This window comes from Callorhinchus milii, unplaced genomic scaffold, assembly GCF_018977255.1.
Source record: "Callorhinchus milii isolate IMCB2004 unplaced genomic scaffold, IMCB_Cmil_1.0 Scaffold13, whole genome shotgun sequence".
Classification (NCBI taxonomy): domain Eukaryota; kingdom Metazoa; phylum Chordata; class Chondrichthyes; order Chimaeriformes; family Callorhinchidae; genus Callorhinchus; species Callorhinchus milii.
In genome coordinates this window covers 4,917,638-4,933,557 of record NW_024704754.1, presented here as the reverse complement: position 1 = coordinate 4,933,557, position 15,920 = coordinate 4,917,638, and the positions used below count along the sequence as shown (strand labels likewise).

The 15,920-nt window shown below is 43.3% G+C and overlaps 1 long non-coding RNA gene across 1 annotated transcript; it reads right to left on the bottom strand.

Annotated features, from left to right (window-relative positions):
- Window positions 1–1,636: 1,636 nt before the first annotated feature.
- Window positions 1,637–13,941, bottom strand: LOC103186959. Its single transcript, XR_488831.2, has 4 exons — window positions 13,707–13,941; window positions 13,261–13,441; window positions 2,197–2,304; window positions 1,637–1,647 (listed from the first exon to the last, which is right to left on the bottom strand). It is a non-coding gene; the product is annotated as an uncharacterized LOC103186959 (long non-coding RNA).
- Between the last annotated feature and the right edge of the window lie 1,979 nt (window positions 13,942–15,920).

Genomic DNA, 15,920 nt, shown 5'->3' with positions numbered 1-15,920 from the left:
AATTTGCCAGTGAAAAAAGGATTAAAAGCCAAGGTGAAGAGTAAGTGCTCTTTGAGAGCGAGAGACTCTGATAAGTTTAACATTATCTGCTTTAGAGAGTAAAGATGGGTTCCTGTGGGACAGAGGTTCTGCCTCGCCTGCTAAAACAGCGAAGAGCACTTATTATCCTGGACTGAGAGAGAATAAAGAGTGCAGGAACACGAGACGGTGGTATTCTCTGTCCGACATGCAACCTAACCAACTACGGTGACGGCTGAGAGAGTTATCAGGGCAACTAAAGGCATCTCTAGACAATTACCTTTCTCCACTGACCAACACCACATTAAAAATAAGATATGCTTTGCTCTTAAGAAACTGGCCGGATGATAGAATTGAGCATTATTCATGAATGAAACCAAAAAAAATTGAGAATAACTTATACGGACTGAAGAATAAAGCCAGTATGTGTTTTGTGGAGTCCTGGGTGTAGTAGTTAGCATGCTCGCCTCGCAAGTGAGAGAGCTCAGGTTCGGTTCCCGGCGAAAACGTAGGCAAGTTTCCTTACTCCACGCGCTTCTGTTTGCCAGCAATTGGTAGGATCCCGGTTGTTAGTCAATTGGCAGATTATTACACCCTTTCCAGGAGTAATAATCTCTTCAAAAATAATAATAATTTGGTCACTCAATCCAGGACTGTTTGTGGGATACTGCTGTGCACAATTGGCTGCCATGTTTCACCCACAAAACACACAGTCAATATATTCTGTGAACTGCTTTGAGATGGGTGCTATACCTAACCAATTCGCTACAGGGCTCCACATCCCTCCAGAATGCTCGCCCGACGGTCCACTCATCACAGCATTAAGCTGCTTTTTCAATGGGTCCCAGCATCACCCACCTTTCCTACTGAAGAAGCACTGAACACTTGTTTCTTTACAAAGTGCCATGCCCAGCAAAGACTTTGCATCAGATCCAAGCTGGTCTGTGCTTAATAATTACAAGCTATTGATTCAAAAGTCAACGGATGGAGTATTAACCCTTTCATTCAGCTGAGTATTCCTTCAGAAGTGTTGGGAGGAGAGAGAGGATACACACAGTTCTATTCCCTTGGTGATATCTGCACTGGTATCTGCATGTTGTTATATATACACAGAATCTCAAACAAGCTGCATAATACTGTGAAATTCTGTGATTTGAAGGTAAAAATCACCCTCGATAATAGATGCCATGCATTCTGTGCAATACACAGGGGGTTTAGCTGTCAATTTAGCCACTGACTGGCAAGTTTGTGGAGTTTTAGCTCAATGCTGTGTTCAAGAACCATTTGGCTTTGAAGATTGAAAGATCAATCATCATATTCAAAGATTAATGTCAAGGCGTTTACAGTATTGGATTTCCCCCTCCCCCCTATCCATGCATAATCTTTACCATGAAAGCAAAATGCAGCTCAAAAGGTGTGAGGAGCAAACAAAATGAGCTTTTCCAAGCTTTAATACTGCAGGATGTTAGCACACAGCCAGGTCACACATCTAGTGGATGCAGGAGTCCTTGTGAATTCCTGTAGCTCAATGGTTAGCACGTTCACCTCGCAAGCGAGAGGGTGTAGGTTCAATTCCCAGGCAGAGTGAAACCTTAGGCAAGTTTCCTTACTCCACACGCCTCCGTTTATCTAGCAGTAAATAGGAACCCGGTTGTTAGTCGATTGGTGGATCACTTTCTGGAGGTAATAATTGTCTGGGGGTAATAATTTTTTTAAAATTAGTCATTTGGTCAATCAATCCACGACTGTTTGTGGGACACTGCTGTGCACAATTGGCTACCGGGTTTCGCCCACAAAAATATACAGTCAATTCACTTTGCAGTGTATTCTGTGAAGCGTTGTGAGACGTCTCAATGACATGACAAGTCTCTGTATAAAACATAAGGGTTACTATTATTATTTGAAGGACAGCGCCTCTGATTATACAGCTCTTTCCACCACCCCCACCCCCCCAGCAACACACAGAAACGCCAGCCTAGACTCCGAGCTCAAGAATCACTTCACTAATCACTAATGCATTTTCCTGGAGGGGTGACTGAGAGAGACATGGTAACCATAGGAACAATATTGATGCAGTGTTGGGTCTGAAATTCAACATTTGACAGACCCTTAGGGAAAGTGAAGAGGAGAGGGCAAGAGCAGGAGTAAAATTGTGATACTCAAATAAAAAAAACTCACCTTGAGATGGCAGCAAATCTTGGATAGCCTTCAGCAGCTCGCAAGCTGATATGAGCCTGATGGATATTTGAGCCATTTCTGTGGCAGCAATTCTGAGATGATAGATTCCTCGTAAAAAAAAATGGAAAAATTAATATAATTTTCCATCTCCGACTGGTGTGTGAAATCGTTCTAACCTCCCCCCAAAAATGGCTTGTTATCTGAAACAGTAAAGGATACCTAAAAAAAAAAGCAGCGAATAATATTGGCCTGCGCATTTTAAAATAATCAGCGACACATTATCTTGGGTCAATAAGTATTATCTGTACTTGTTTTCATTTGGAAAATTATCTGCAGCCTTTTGTTCTTGAATTTGCTTTGCAGTGAGGCGCTGAGCCAGTAGTAACACCGATAGAGCGATTTAATAAGAACATGTCAAAGAGTGGGCGAGGGAGAGAGTGTGTGGTGGGGGTGGGGGGAGAGCGGGAGGTCACATGATTAAAATATATCTCTACCCATCTCATACCTCACCCATCACCTTCTTCATCTCAAAGCTTTCTGATCTCCTCGTGCAGACGCCCACACTATCTGCCTCCAGCATCTCCTCAGGCAACCCTCCACGCACCCACCACATCGTGTGAAGCGTTACAAGCAACAACAACATACAACAAGAACTCGCACTTATTAATTAAAGGTTTGAATCAAAAGTCCTTACTTGTAAGCCTGATATGAGATGCTCACGCTGGTGGCCATTTTAGATGTTTACACGCATCAACTCAGTGACAATAATTTCCACGAAAACGATATGAAAGACATCTCCTGTAATAGCTCCGTACTCTCTACCCATGTTGTCTTGAAAAAAAGAAGTCACCTTTACGAGTAAGGACTTTTGATTCACCCCCGTGTAGTGCACAGATCCTGGTCCTCACATACAAAGCCCTCCATGGCCTTGCCCCACCCTACCTCTGCGACCTCCTAACCCCCTACCAACCCGCCTGTTCCCTCCGCTCAGCCGGCTCCGGCCTGCTCCACGTCCCCCGACCCACCAACCCCACCATTGGTGGGAGATCCTTCAGCCACTCTGCCCCCAACCTCTGGAATTCCATCCCCCAGTCACTCCGCCTCGCCCTGAGGAATGCCGCAGCGGGCTAGAGGAGAAACCGTTTGTGGAGATGAAGTGGAGGTGGTGCGAGAGGTACGATCTGAACCAGTCGAGGACAGAGCCGTGAAGGTTGAGATGAGAGGAGAGGCGGTGGATGAGTATAGAGCGGTCAACGGTGTCAAAGGCAGCAGAGAGGTCAAGGAGGACGAGGAGGCAGAGGGAGCCCTGGTCGCAGATAGACAGAATGTCATTTGTCACTTTGATCAGGGCGGTTTCTGTGCTGTGGGCGGCGTTTCTCAGGGCTCTGCCCTTGGTCCCTACTCTTCAATATCTATATGCTCCCTCTTGGTGACATCCGCAGATATGGGGTCAACTTAGCTGTACCTCTCTGCCTCCAGCCTTGACTCCAGGACCACTGCTGTCCTGACAGAATGTCTGTCAGACATCAAGTCCTGGATGAGAGCTAACTTTCTTCAGTTGAACCTCAACGAGACCGAGGCCCTCCTGATTGGCTCCCGGGAGCACAGAAACCCAATCGGAAGGGTTCATGAAGTGAATGGCGGGAGAGGAAGGAGCAAACCTGGGAAGCAACAACTCATTCCAGGACCCTGGAGAGGAAAGGAAGGTTGGAGATGGGGCAGTAGTTTGAAAGTAGAGATGGGTCCAGGGAGGGTTTTTAAGGATAGGAGTGATGTCGGCAGTTTTTAAAGGGGTGGGAACAGTGCCACAGGACAGAGAGAGGTTTATAATGTCAGTGAGTAGAGGGGCAAGGAGGTGGAGCTGGGAGGTAAGGAGAGGGATAGGATTGGGGTCGAGAGAGTAATAATAATAATAATAATAATAATCCTTGCATTTGATATAGCGCTTTTCACGTCGGGAGGACGTCCCAAAGCGCTTCACAGAACACACTGTAAAGTGAATTGACTGTATATTTGTGGGCGAACGCGGCAGCCAATTGCGCACAGCAATGTCCCACAAACAGTCGTAGATTGAAAATGACCAATTTATTATTATTTTGTTTTTTTGGAGGGATTATTATTAGGCGTGTGGAGTAAGGAAACTTGCCCTAGGTTTCGCCCTGACTGGAATTGAACTCAGGTCTCTCACTTGCAAAGCGAGTGCTCTAACCACTGAGCTACAGGACTCCACAACCATGTGCACTTACCGGCCAGCTGCAATGAATCGCGGGAAACATAGTCTTGAACCATTGCCTGATGCGCAAAAGAACTTCCATTTCCTGCGATTCAATGCTTGCTGGTAGGTGAGTAGGTGGTCGGTTTCATGCGGGTTATAGTGGTGGTGAGAGAGGAGTGGGAGACAGGTTCAAAGGTGTTAAGGGAGGGATGGTTCAGGGCTGGAGTGGGAGGGAGAGATAGGGAGGGTGTAGTACAGAAGGGTAGAGGCAGCTGAGCGGATCCCCTCGACTTTGGATTCAAGGAAGTCCAGCATCACTTCGTCTGTGCTTTAAGGGAGGGGAGGTGGCTGGTGTACCATGGTGGCTTACGTGAATAGGAGATGGTTCAGGAAGAGAGGGGAGAGAGGGAACCAAGAGCAGAATCAAGAGTGGAGGAGAGGGAGCTGTGGAGAAGAGTGATTGAGGAGCCAAGGTCATTGTGGGAGGAAGCAGAGGGGAAGGAGTTCAGATGACTCCAAGGCAGCCGAGAGGTAGGGGGTGAAGAACTTTTTCCAGGGGCGGTAGGAGATGGAGGTGGGTTGGGTGACAGTGGGGAGAAAGACTGAGGGGTTAAGGGAGATGAAGTGATGGTTCGAGATCGCTTTGTTGATGATGGTGAGGTCCGAGAAGGTGAGGCCCCGAGTGATCACCAGGGGGGATGACCGCGGACGTGGGTGACGGAGTGGATGTGGAGGGAGAGGTTGAGGGAGTAGAAGTCAGCAAAGGTAAAGCAGGAGGGGATGAAGTGAAGGTTGAAGTTGCCTAGGATGACACCACAGGAACCTGAGCGGCAATGATTAGCTTGGAGTTGCTATGGTTATGGCTGCCGTCCTTGGTATCCAAACCATCCCACTTGCAGTGAGGAAACTGCTTTTACTCTGGTTCTGGGTCGCTAGCATTTTGCCAGCATTGACCACCCATCTCTGTGTCGCCCTGAGATGATGGTGGTGATGTGGTCCTTTCTCTAACCTGCTGTAGGCAGCAACAACAGCAACAACAACTTGCATTTATGTAGCGCCCTACATAGGGTAGCATTCCAGAGGGGTAAGATAAGTTGGAGGTAGGCAATGTGGCAGAAGTGAAGGAAAGTGGTCCTGGACAGAGACCGGATGTGGAGTAGGAAGGACAGAAAAAGGAGAACGATACGGTGGAAATACAGACCTTGTGGTGATGGCATTCCTGCAATGGGTGTAGTGGGGAGGGGGAGGGCGGTTGTAGGGTTTCAAACCTCTGATGATAAAGGAAATGCAATGGAGAGTCTTAAAACTTTGGTCACATTATTACCTCACGCTTGATCAAATGCCGCAAATCTTTGCCTCTTTGTTCTGTAGGAGTCCTGTAGCTCAGTGGTTAGAGACACCTGGGTTCAATTCCAGGCAGAGCGAAACCTTGGGCATGTTTCCTTACTCCACACAGAGCCTAATAATAATCCCCCCAAAACCCAAAACAATAATAAATTGGTCATTTTCAATCCACGACTGTTTGTGGGACACTGCTGTGCGCAATTGGCTGCCGCGTTTCGCCCACAGCTATACAGTCAGTTCACTTTACAGCATATTCTGTGAAGCGCTTCGAGACGTCGAGAAGACGTGAAAAGCGCTATATCAAATGCAATGATTATATATTATTATTTGTCTTTTTTCAGAGAAAAAAAAACTTTCCAAAGACCTGTGTTGTTTTTTTTTCTGGGTTGCAGATATTAGATATGGATGACGTGCTCTTGACAAGGGATGGGAGAGGAGAGAGAAATGTTTCCTTTAAAACAAGGTGCAGATTTAGCACGAATCTTCTTAACAATCACACGTGACAAACATCTTATGCTCCTGTCTCTCAGCTGACAGCGACCCTCTCAACAATTGCAACTTGTTTTTTTTTACTGCTTAGGATTCCGGAGTGTGGCTGCGCAATTTGTTCTCATTTATATTCTTGGACAGACAACTACTTTTCTGTACTCAATATTAATTAAATATCAAAGTCTTATCAGTATTACCCGCAGGAGATGGAGAACAGATGGACTGGCTGTACATTTATTTTGTACATTGATCCCAACATTCAAACTCTCATTTATCCTTCATGCATTATTTATTGCAACACCCTGCAACTCACACCTGCAAGTCTAATCCTCGGCTCCCTTTTAAAAGAAAATATTTAGCCGGTTATGACGGATCTGCATAAAATATACAGTAACCGTAATCACTTTGCATTCCTGCTTCGAGTGTTTAAATGGAGGGAAGAGAACAGAGCTTCTCAAACAAATTAATAGATGCTTGTGGTCTCCTATGCTTGAGTGTTGTATACTCTTAAGGAATGCTAAGAGTTTTAGCTCAGAGAGGGATTAGTGGAGACGGCAGTGATTTCTGAATGCACAGGGACAGATCAGCCCTGCTGGAGTTGAGAGGTGGTGGGGGAGCGTGAGGATGAAATAAGAATATAAGAATTTGCTAGACGTCCCAAAGCACCTCCCTGCAGGGAGGGAGCAAGCATTCCTTTCCAGACACAGGGAAATAAATGTCCATGCATAGGTGGCATAGATACATCTCAATTATTATCTCAATCTAGTTTGGATCCTCTTAAGCATGGCGATAGGTTTCCATGTGTCAGACACCTGGCTGACCAAACAAAATACCTTGAGCCAGCGGTAATGAAAGGCTTGGTTTTTTGATACATATTGAAACCCAAGTCTAAAAAAATACGCAGGAGTCCATCTCCCACTCGTCAGACAAATCACAAATCAAGACCACAGCCTTGAACCCTACCAGGTTTTGTTGTAACGAAAAGCGAATATTTTGTTCGAAAAGTAACTAATCTTTTAACGGGTAGTAAAAAAAGAAAAACATTTTAAGCATTCCCATAACCTGCAACATTGGTCTGGACCCTTTAAAATGTTTGCACTTATCACAACGAAGCATGTTGGCATGTCACACGCCCGTCAAGCTTAACTTAAAAAAAGACAGAAGGCTTTGTATTTCATGTATAGCCCACAGTCATTCCAATCGGAATGAAAGTCTCCTGTTTGAAAAGGATGTCATCATTGTGACTGAAAGGAATCAGGCCTTATTCAGTTTCATGTTCAATTGCTCATTGTTAAGAGTATTTTGTTTTGCCACAGAAAACAGCTGCAAACATTTTCTTCCTCGGAACTTGTGGAATGAGGAAAGAGTCACACGTGGCAATTTCCAACAACAATGACAACAACTTGAATTTATAGAGCCCCCTTCACCCAGAATTGTGTCGCGGAGCGCTTGACAATGGCGGAACTGTCTTCCGCCACCTCCAAGGCGGGGGACGCGAAGCAGGCCGGAGCCCGCTGAGCGGAGGGAGCGGAGAGGTTGGTAAGGGGTTTGGACATCATTGAGGTAGGGAGGAGCAAGTCCATGGAGGGCTTTGAAGGTGACAGAGGATGTACCACTGGTGTCGGGGCGTGGAAAGAACAGAAGTAGAGAAAACGTGACTCACGGTCAACTTCTGGAGAACATTCTCCACAATGTTGTGAGCTGACCACTAATTACCAGGTGCTTCACAGAACATACTGTAAAGTGGATTGACTGTGTATTTTGTGGGCGAAATGCAGCAGCCGATTGCGCACAGCAGTGTCCCACAAACAGCAACAACAAGTTGCACTTATATAATAGCAAGGCAGTGTCTCAGAGCGCTTAACAGTGGCGGAGCCTGCCTCCGAGCCGGGGGGTGGGGGTGGGGTGGCCGTAAGCACGGTCGAAGAGGAAGGTTTTCAGGCGGGACTTGAAAAAGGGGGCAGAAGGGGCAAAGCAGAGGGTTTGAGGGAGGGTGAACTGAATTATAATAAGAAAACAGCCGTGGATTGAATTTTAATAAGAAAGAAATCATCTAAAGAATTTTTCCCACTGAAATACTTCCCGCTCCATGTAAACATTCCATGAGGAAAGAGACACTCTCGTCAGCGGCAACGAAACACCTAACCCAGGCTGAGAGAGCAGAAAAGCGACCCTTCATTCCAATGGAGTCTGTTTCTCCAACGCAGGCAGTTACTTTAAATGGCAGCCGATGATGGGTCTGTTCTGACATTTGGTCAATGCCAATCTGCTTCGGGGTGCGTGTGGATAAGTACGGCCTGAAGAGACCGTTTCTCTCACACTGCAACACAGAATCACTCACAACGTTGAAACCAGTTCTTGGGTCCATGTTAATAACTCATCGGCCTCAGAAATTCAAGCCACAGTTAATGCATCTTTTTGTGCTGGAAGCACAGAGTCCACACTCGCCATTCCAAAATCTACGTTTATCTTCCTGTCGGAGTTGCTTCTCTTATCTCCCCCACACCTACCTCCTGCGCACAGGGTAATTTGGTATTACCAGGCTCTCAATGCTGTGTTGGGATCAGCTAGAAGTTAAACCCGTTTCATACAGGACAAGATAAATAGAGCCTCATACTACAGATTGCGTAGTGTAAAGCTAAGCACTACAATATCTCTCCAAGCAATAGATAGTTTTTTTTCACTATCAGGGCGTGCATTGGGATTAGAATGATATGAAGCAAAGCCTTTATGGCTCTTTCAAAGCTGAACCAGTCTGAATCAGCAATATAACTGTTTACTTGTTATAGCATTTAATTAGATACCAATTGAAACCGTCCTGACAACAAGTTGGAAGGCAGAAATGCGTCAATTGTGGTCTTAATACAAAGAGAACTCGAATATATTGGATACAATGCCCTCAAGACTTTCCATCCAGATAATAATAATCTTTGCATTTGATAAGGCCCCTTATGTTGTTGAGACATCTGAAAGCGCTTCACAGAATACACTGTAAAGTGGTTTCTGACTGTTTTGTGGGTGAAATGAGGCAGCACAACTGCGCACAGCAAAAATAATAATTTAATCAAATTCTTAAACCCAGCCTTAATTTTGAAGCTGATTTTCGGTGAGTTTCTGTTAAGGTCTACGGTAAAGGCCGGTTCAAAGTTAAGACTGAATTCAACAATTTGGCCAAATCGTGGGACTCTCTAAAAATGCTATGAAAACTGAGCAAAATATAGACCTGGGAGTAATTTCTTTCCATATACCGTAATAAACCTCTGGTCGCTTTAAAAATTCATTTTAAAAGTAGCCTAAAATTATCTCCACTTCTGATCACTCTCTCTCTTTTAATATACTTTAATTCAGACTAATTAAAATGACTAATAATCACAGACCTCCTCTCTTGCACGAATAATTTCACAGCAATTTTTTGTTCCTCTTTCAGCCGGTGGAATACAACAGTTCCTTATTAATTTCCTGTCCATTTAATGTCACAAATTTTCACCCAAATTAACTAGCAACTTAGCTCATCTGAAGTTAATTTGGAAATTGGCAGACTTTCTTTTATTAATGCTAATCTGATCGGGAACATCTCCTAGCAACTGGTCACACAGTAACTTTATAGAGATCTGAGGCCACAGGACCCAGCCTTTCTTTCTCTAACAAGATATTAGTAGAAGCTACAAGTTAAAGCGTTCACCCAGTCATTACAACTCACAGTAAAAAAAAATCATGAAGCACTTTGGCACTTCAATAACTGATAAGGTGCAATATCAAAAGCAAGGATTAAATTAAATTATCTAAACGCGGAAGCACAGTGAAGTAAAGATGGAAGAAACCTGGAGTGGAAATAATAATAATCCTTGCATTTGATAAAGTGCCTTATCATGTGGTTGAAACCTAGTGAATTGACTGTGTATTTTGTGGGCGAAACGTGGCAGCTGATTGCGCACAGCAGTGTCCCACAAACAGTCGTAGATTGAGTGACCAAATTTTAATTTATTTTTGAAGAGGTTATTACTCCGGGTAAGGGATCCGCCAATCGACTAACAACCAGGTTTAACTTACCACTAAGTAAATAGAGCCGTGTGGAGTAAGGAAACTTGCTAAAGTTTCACCCCACCCGGGAATCGAACCTGGGTCCTCTCACTTGTGAGGTGAGTGCACTGACCTATGCTACGGGACTCCTGTAAGAGAATGATTCTTCACAACAATGCCCTGTGGCAGTGAGTAAAGCAAACCAGATGTTGGGATGTATCAAAAGATCAATAGCAATCCAAAATAGTGGGGTAATCCTGCCACTGTATAAATCATTAGCAAGACCACACTTGGAGACTGTGTACAGTTCTGGTCACCGCAGTACAAAAAGGATATTGGAGAAATCGAGAGGATACAGAGTACGGCAACCAGAATGATTGAGGGAATGGAGGGACTGGGCTACAAGAAGCGACTAAGTAAATTGGGACATGTTCACGCTGGAAAAGAGAAGATTGAGAGGCGACATGATTGCTGTCTTTAAGATTCTAAAGGGGCAAAACAATATAGATCATGACCGGCTGTTTCAACTAGTTCAGAATAGTAGAACCAGAGGACACGGGCTGTAATTGACGGGGGGTAAATTCAGAACAAATCTACGCAAGCACTATTTCAGTGAGCGAATAGTGATTCTGTGGAACAGGCTCCCTAGGGAGACAGTTGAAGCAGGAAGTGTTGATTCTTTCAAACACAGATTAGAAAGTTTTCTTTTAGGAAATAACATTATGGAATATAGTACATAGGGAGTTTGGGACATATGTGTATGCGACCGGCAGGAAGGTGGAAGGCGAACTAGATGGACCTTTGTCTTTTTCCGTCTTTGTGTTTCTTATGTTCTTATGATTCTCATTTGTCAGGAGAAGTGTCTTCCGGGAGATTTGTCTAAAAGTTTAAAGTTTTAAAAGAAAAAAATTAGGAGGTTGGGGGGGCTGATAGATCCAATGAAAGAAAAAGGAAAGAAAATCTTTAGCTAACAGACTCTGTGAATACTTTGACGGACGTCTTTGAGTTACCTCAGTGACGGGGCCACAATTGACACAAACTTTGCCGCGGGATCTTGGTTTAACGTCTCGTCTAAAGGGACTGACATAAACCAGTCAAAGAAAGAAAAATGCGAGAGGAATTAAGAGATCGACAAATTTCCTCCCAGTAATAAATATCAGAACCATCTAAATATTTCAAAATTCTAACATTGTCTTTTTTTTGCTTCGAATCATTGTTCTGTGTTCGCAAATCAAGCTCTGAGAGATTGTAACTGTTCATAGAGACTAGATATCCTTTGTGATTGCGAAACAAATTAAACGGGTGCAGTGTAGGAGATATATGCACATCTGTGAACGAACAGCATCGTTTAATATCTATTCTGAACAGATGCATAACTGGAAAAAAATGAAATGTTTTTTTTCATTCGCTCGACCAATTCCTTACAGTGCATCTCATAAAGAAAACTGCTTTCCGATTAAAGCAAATTGATTTCATCAAGGAATTTGTATTAAAAGTCGGGAGTAAATGTAACGTTATTTTTGGAAAGTTATTTTCTCCTGCCAACTGAACTTCTAATCTTCTTGGATTACATGGCGAAACCTCCAAAACAAAAAACAATAATAAATTGGTCATTTTCAATCCACGACTGTTTGTGGCACACTGCTGTGCGCAATTGGCTGCCAAGTTCATCCACAAATATACGGTCAATTCACTTTACAGTACATTCTATGAAGCGCTTTGGGACGTCGAGAAGATGTGAAAAGCGCTATATCAAATGCAAGGATTATTATTATTATTATTATGTAGTTTAGTGGCTATATTACTCGCCTCGCAAACGAGAGGACCTGGGTTTGATTCCCGGGCAAGGCAAAATGTTGAGCATGTTTCTTTACTCCACACCCCCCTGTTTAACTCGCAGTAAATAGGAACCCGGTTGTTAGTCAATTGGTGGATCGCTTTTCCCTCCAAAAAATAAATTTAAAAAAGTAGGACAGTATATTTGTGAAGAAATTTGAGAAAAATTTCCTTGAAAAAAAATAATTTGCTCACTCAATCCACGACTGTTTGTGGGACACTGCTGTACACAATTGGCTGCAGTGTTTTTCCGACAAAACATAGTCAATTCACTTTACAGTTATTCTGCGAAGTGCTTTGAGACGTCTAGAAGATGTTTGGTGTTATATCAAATACAACGATTATTATTGTAATACTGGCTCCACGTTAATACACAGGCTCCTGTGTTTTGCTGTGCTCATGTGCCTGTTGTATGCTTGTAAGTGCCCAACCGTGTAATCTCCCAAGTAACATGTAAGAAAGGCTTGTGAGTACTTTAATGCTCAAAAGATCTTTAAATGCAGCATGTGAGCAACTCGAAATGGCACTGAATATTTTCCAACTTACAGCGTATTTCATCTACAAATAGAGCAGACATTGCACTCAACAGCACAAACTTGTGAAGCGATTTGCGATGTCTCAACAACCCAATAAGGCGCTATTTCAAATGCAAGAATTATTCCTGTTATTCGAATAACATGTAAGGTGCAGCTTACTTACATTTCTTTACTCTCTGCTGTACAAGATTGTTCTGGGGTGTGTTTTATTTTTCATCAAACAACAGGACTTTTTTTTATTTTAAATCAATTGAATTTGCTTCTGAAACATTTGAGGGGAGAAATTTCACCCAGGTTCCGAATCATTCTATTTCTGAATTGTTTTGAAGAGCTTGGAATCTGTCACTTGTCTTAAATAGATTTTAAAACCGGTTTCTTGCAAATTCTTTCGAGAACTGGTAAGGGAATTGACTTCAAAGTTAAAACTGAAATGCGACAACTCACACAGAATCCTGGACCCCCTAAAATGCTACACAAATAGAGTAACTTGAGACCTGATAAATGGAATTTCTCACCCATTATCTTTTTTTTATATTGAAAAAAAACTCAATTTTCCAAAAGGTAGAAATAAATTACGCTTTCACATAAATCACCCTATAAATAAAACATTTCAATAAAACTCACCTCCATTCCCAGCGCCGTCCACCGCTGAACATTACAGTAAATCGTGTGACGATGTCTCAAAGCGCACACTTCTGTAGTTTATACATTCAGATGTAAATTTATTGCTCGCCTCCTGATAAGATATTCATCTCTCCTGCTTCTTCCACTTTCTAGCGAGGCCAGGTATAAATTTTTTGTTCACCTGTAGAATCGTGTGACAACTCGATGAAACAACTCAAAAACCAAATAATAATATTTTGGTCACTCAATCCACGACTGTTTGTGGGACGCTGCTGTGCGCAATTGGCTGCCGCATTTCGTTTCGCCCACAAAATATACAGTCAATTCACTTTATAGTATATCCTGTGAAGCTCTTTGAGATGTCTCGAAGACGCGATAAAGCGCTGTTTCAAATGCAGGGATTATTATTAACTCAAACCGGGTGTAACGATCGCATTAACACTCACCCACCATCGGGTCTTCCTTTTGCTTCTGATTTTGCAGGAACTTCAGAGGAATAAACATCTGTTAATTGCCCTTTTTATCGAAGCGGGTTTCCCCAGCCTGTACACCAAAGCAACTGGTCACTGAGTGACTTTATAGAGGTCTGAGGTCACAGTACCCAGCCTTTCTCCCTTTAACAAGATACGAGTAGAAGCTACAAGTGAAGGTGTTCGCCTAGAGAAAACACAGTCATTACAACTTACCAGTAAAATAAAGCAAATAGCAAATTACTCACTCCATTTAATGCACCTGAAATTCCCTGTGTGTAACCGTAGCCTGTCTGGACACATTGCCGGCAGAGTCTGCTCACTGTTGGTTTCCCAGGTTTTTCACACCTCTCGTACCTTCCGCCTGACTTGCTGTCCACAGTTTGCTGTACGCCAGGGAATGCCCTTTGGACTCTCTTTAATTGCTTTAATTTAAATTTTGCCTTTCTGCTGTCTTTGCCAGTTGACAAACTCTTGTTCCTTAGCAACTTGCCAGACTGTTATTCCGGGTTGGAAGAAATTCTTGCTTCATTAACCAGGAAATGGCATGACTACAGAAGCTTGGATGTGAACGCAATTCCCATGTATAAGATCTCGATTAGATGTGATTCGTGAAATAATTCAGCCCTCAGCTGCATTCTCCATTTCACCCCCGTGTCCGCAGAGCGAAGAGAAACACAAAAATATATAAACGTCGCAGCTCAGCAAAACAGTGACAACGCCTAAAATAGCAGACGTAGGTTTCCTCTTCGTGGTTCTGATATAGGAACGCAAGAAACAGGAACAGGAGGAGGCCATTCAGCCCATCCAGCCTGTTCCACCAGTTTATTAGGTGACTCCTGCGTTAATAATAATAATCCTTGCATTTGACATAGCGCCTTAATCACATCGTTGAGACGTCTCAAAGCGCTTCACAGAATATACCGTTAAGTGGAGTAACTGTGTATTTTGGTGGCAAAACTTGGCAGCCAATTATAATAATAATAATCCTTGCATTTCATGTAGCGCTTTTCACGTCGGGAGGACGTCCCAAAGCGCTTCACAGATCACACTGTAAAGTGAATTGACTGTATATTTGCACACAGCAGTGTGCAACAAACAGTCGTGGTTTGATTGACCACATTTTTCTTTAAACAGAGGCATGTGGAGTAAGGAAACTTGCCTGAGGTTTCACCCTCCTGGGAATCGAACCCAGGACCTCTCACTTGCAAGGCGAGCGCGCTAGCCACGAGGCTATGGGACTCCACAATATGGAGCGATATTCAGTTAAAATCGGTCCCTTGAATACCCTGGGAGCATCAACCAAGTTGTGCGAGAATCAAATCTTTCGTCTCCTCGGGGAGGGATGGGATGCGAGCTCCAGTACACAAAACCTCGAAGTCACCATAAAAATGCTAATTCTTTACCCTCTTTTCCTTCCTCCTCCTGTTTCGCTGAAGATTGAAACAATAAAAAAAAATGAATCTGAAACTAACAATGAGGTGTTCTGTGAAGTAATTACAACCAGCGCCATTAATCACAGCTTCCTAAACAGCTCTGCTCTATGTTGAATGCTCGGAATTGAACCCAAAAAAATCTTTTAACCAGTTGCTGAGATTTTATCAACTGAGCTAAAATAAACCACTGCTTGTTCCTACCTCTTTTGTTTAGCTGATTTGACAATAAAATAAGATATATTATAAAATAATATATAGCGCCCTTCACGTGGGGTAGCATCCCGGAGCGAGGTAACCGGTATTTTTATACTCGTAAATACAAGGACCTCGGTTTAATTGCCTCATCCAAAGGACGACACCTTAATCAACGCACCACACTCTCCCCGGGGCCCTACTGGAGGTTCAGCCCAAACTGTATTAACTCACATTTGATATCTTTACAATCTGAAATCGCAACAAAGCAGAAAATTCCATTTGTTGGCTAAACACTTGTGTTTCTTCTGAATCACCCAGAGTAGAAAACATTAATATTCAGCATTGACATTGCACCAGCCTCTGTCAAAGATACAATATATGGCATACATTTTCAAGATGTATCCAAAAACCACTGAGCTCACACTTTCCTGTGGGTTGGCTGCTGGATCCATTCAAACTTTCAAGACTGAGATGGATAAATGTTTGTTAGGTCAGGATATCAAGGGGTATGGAGCAAAGGCGGATGAAGGATGCTGTATAAGTGCAAGTTGTTGTTGGT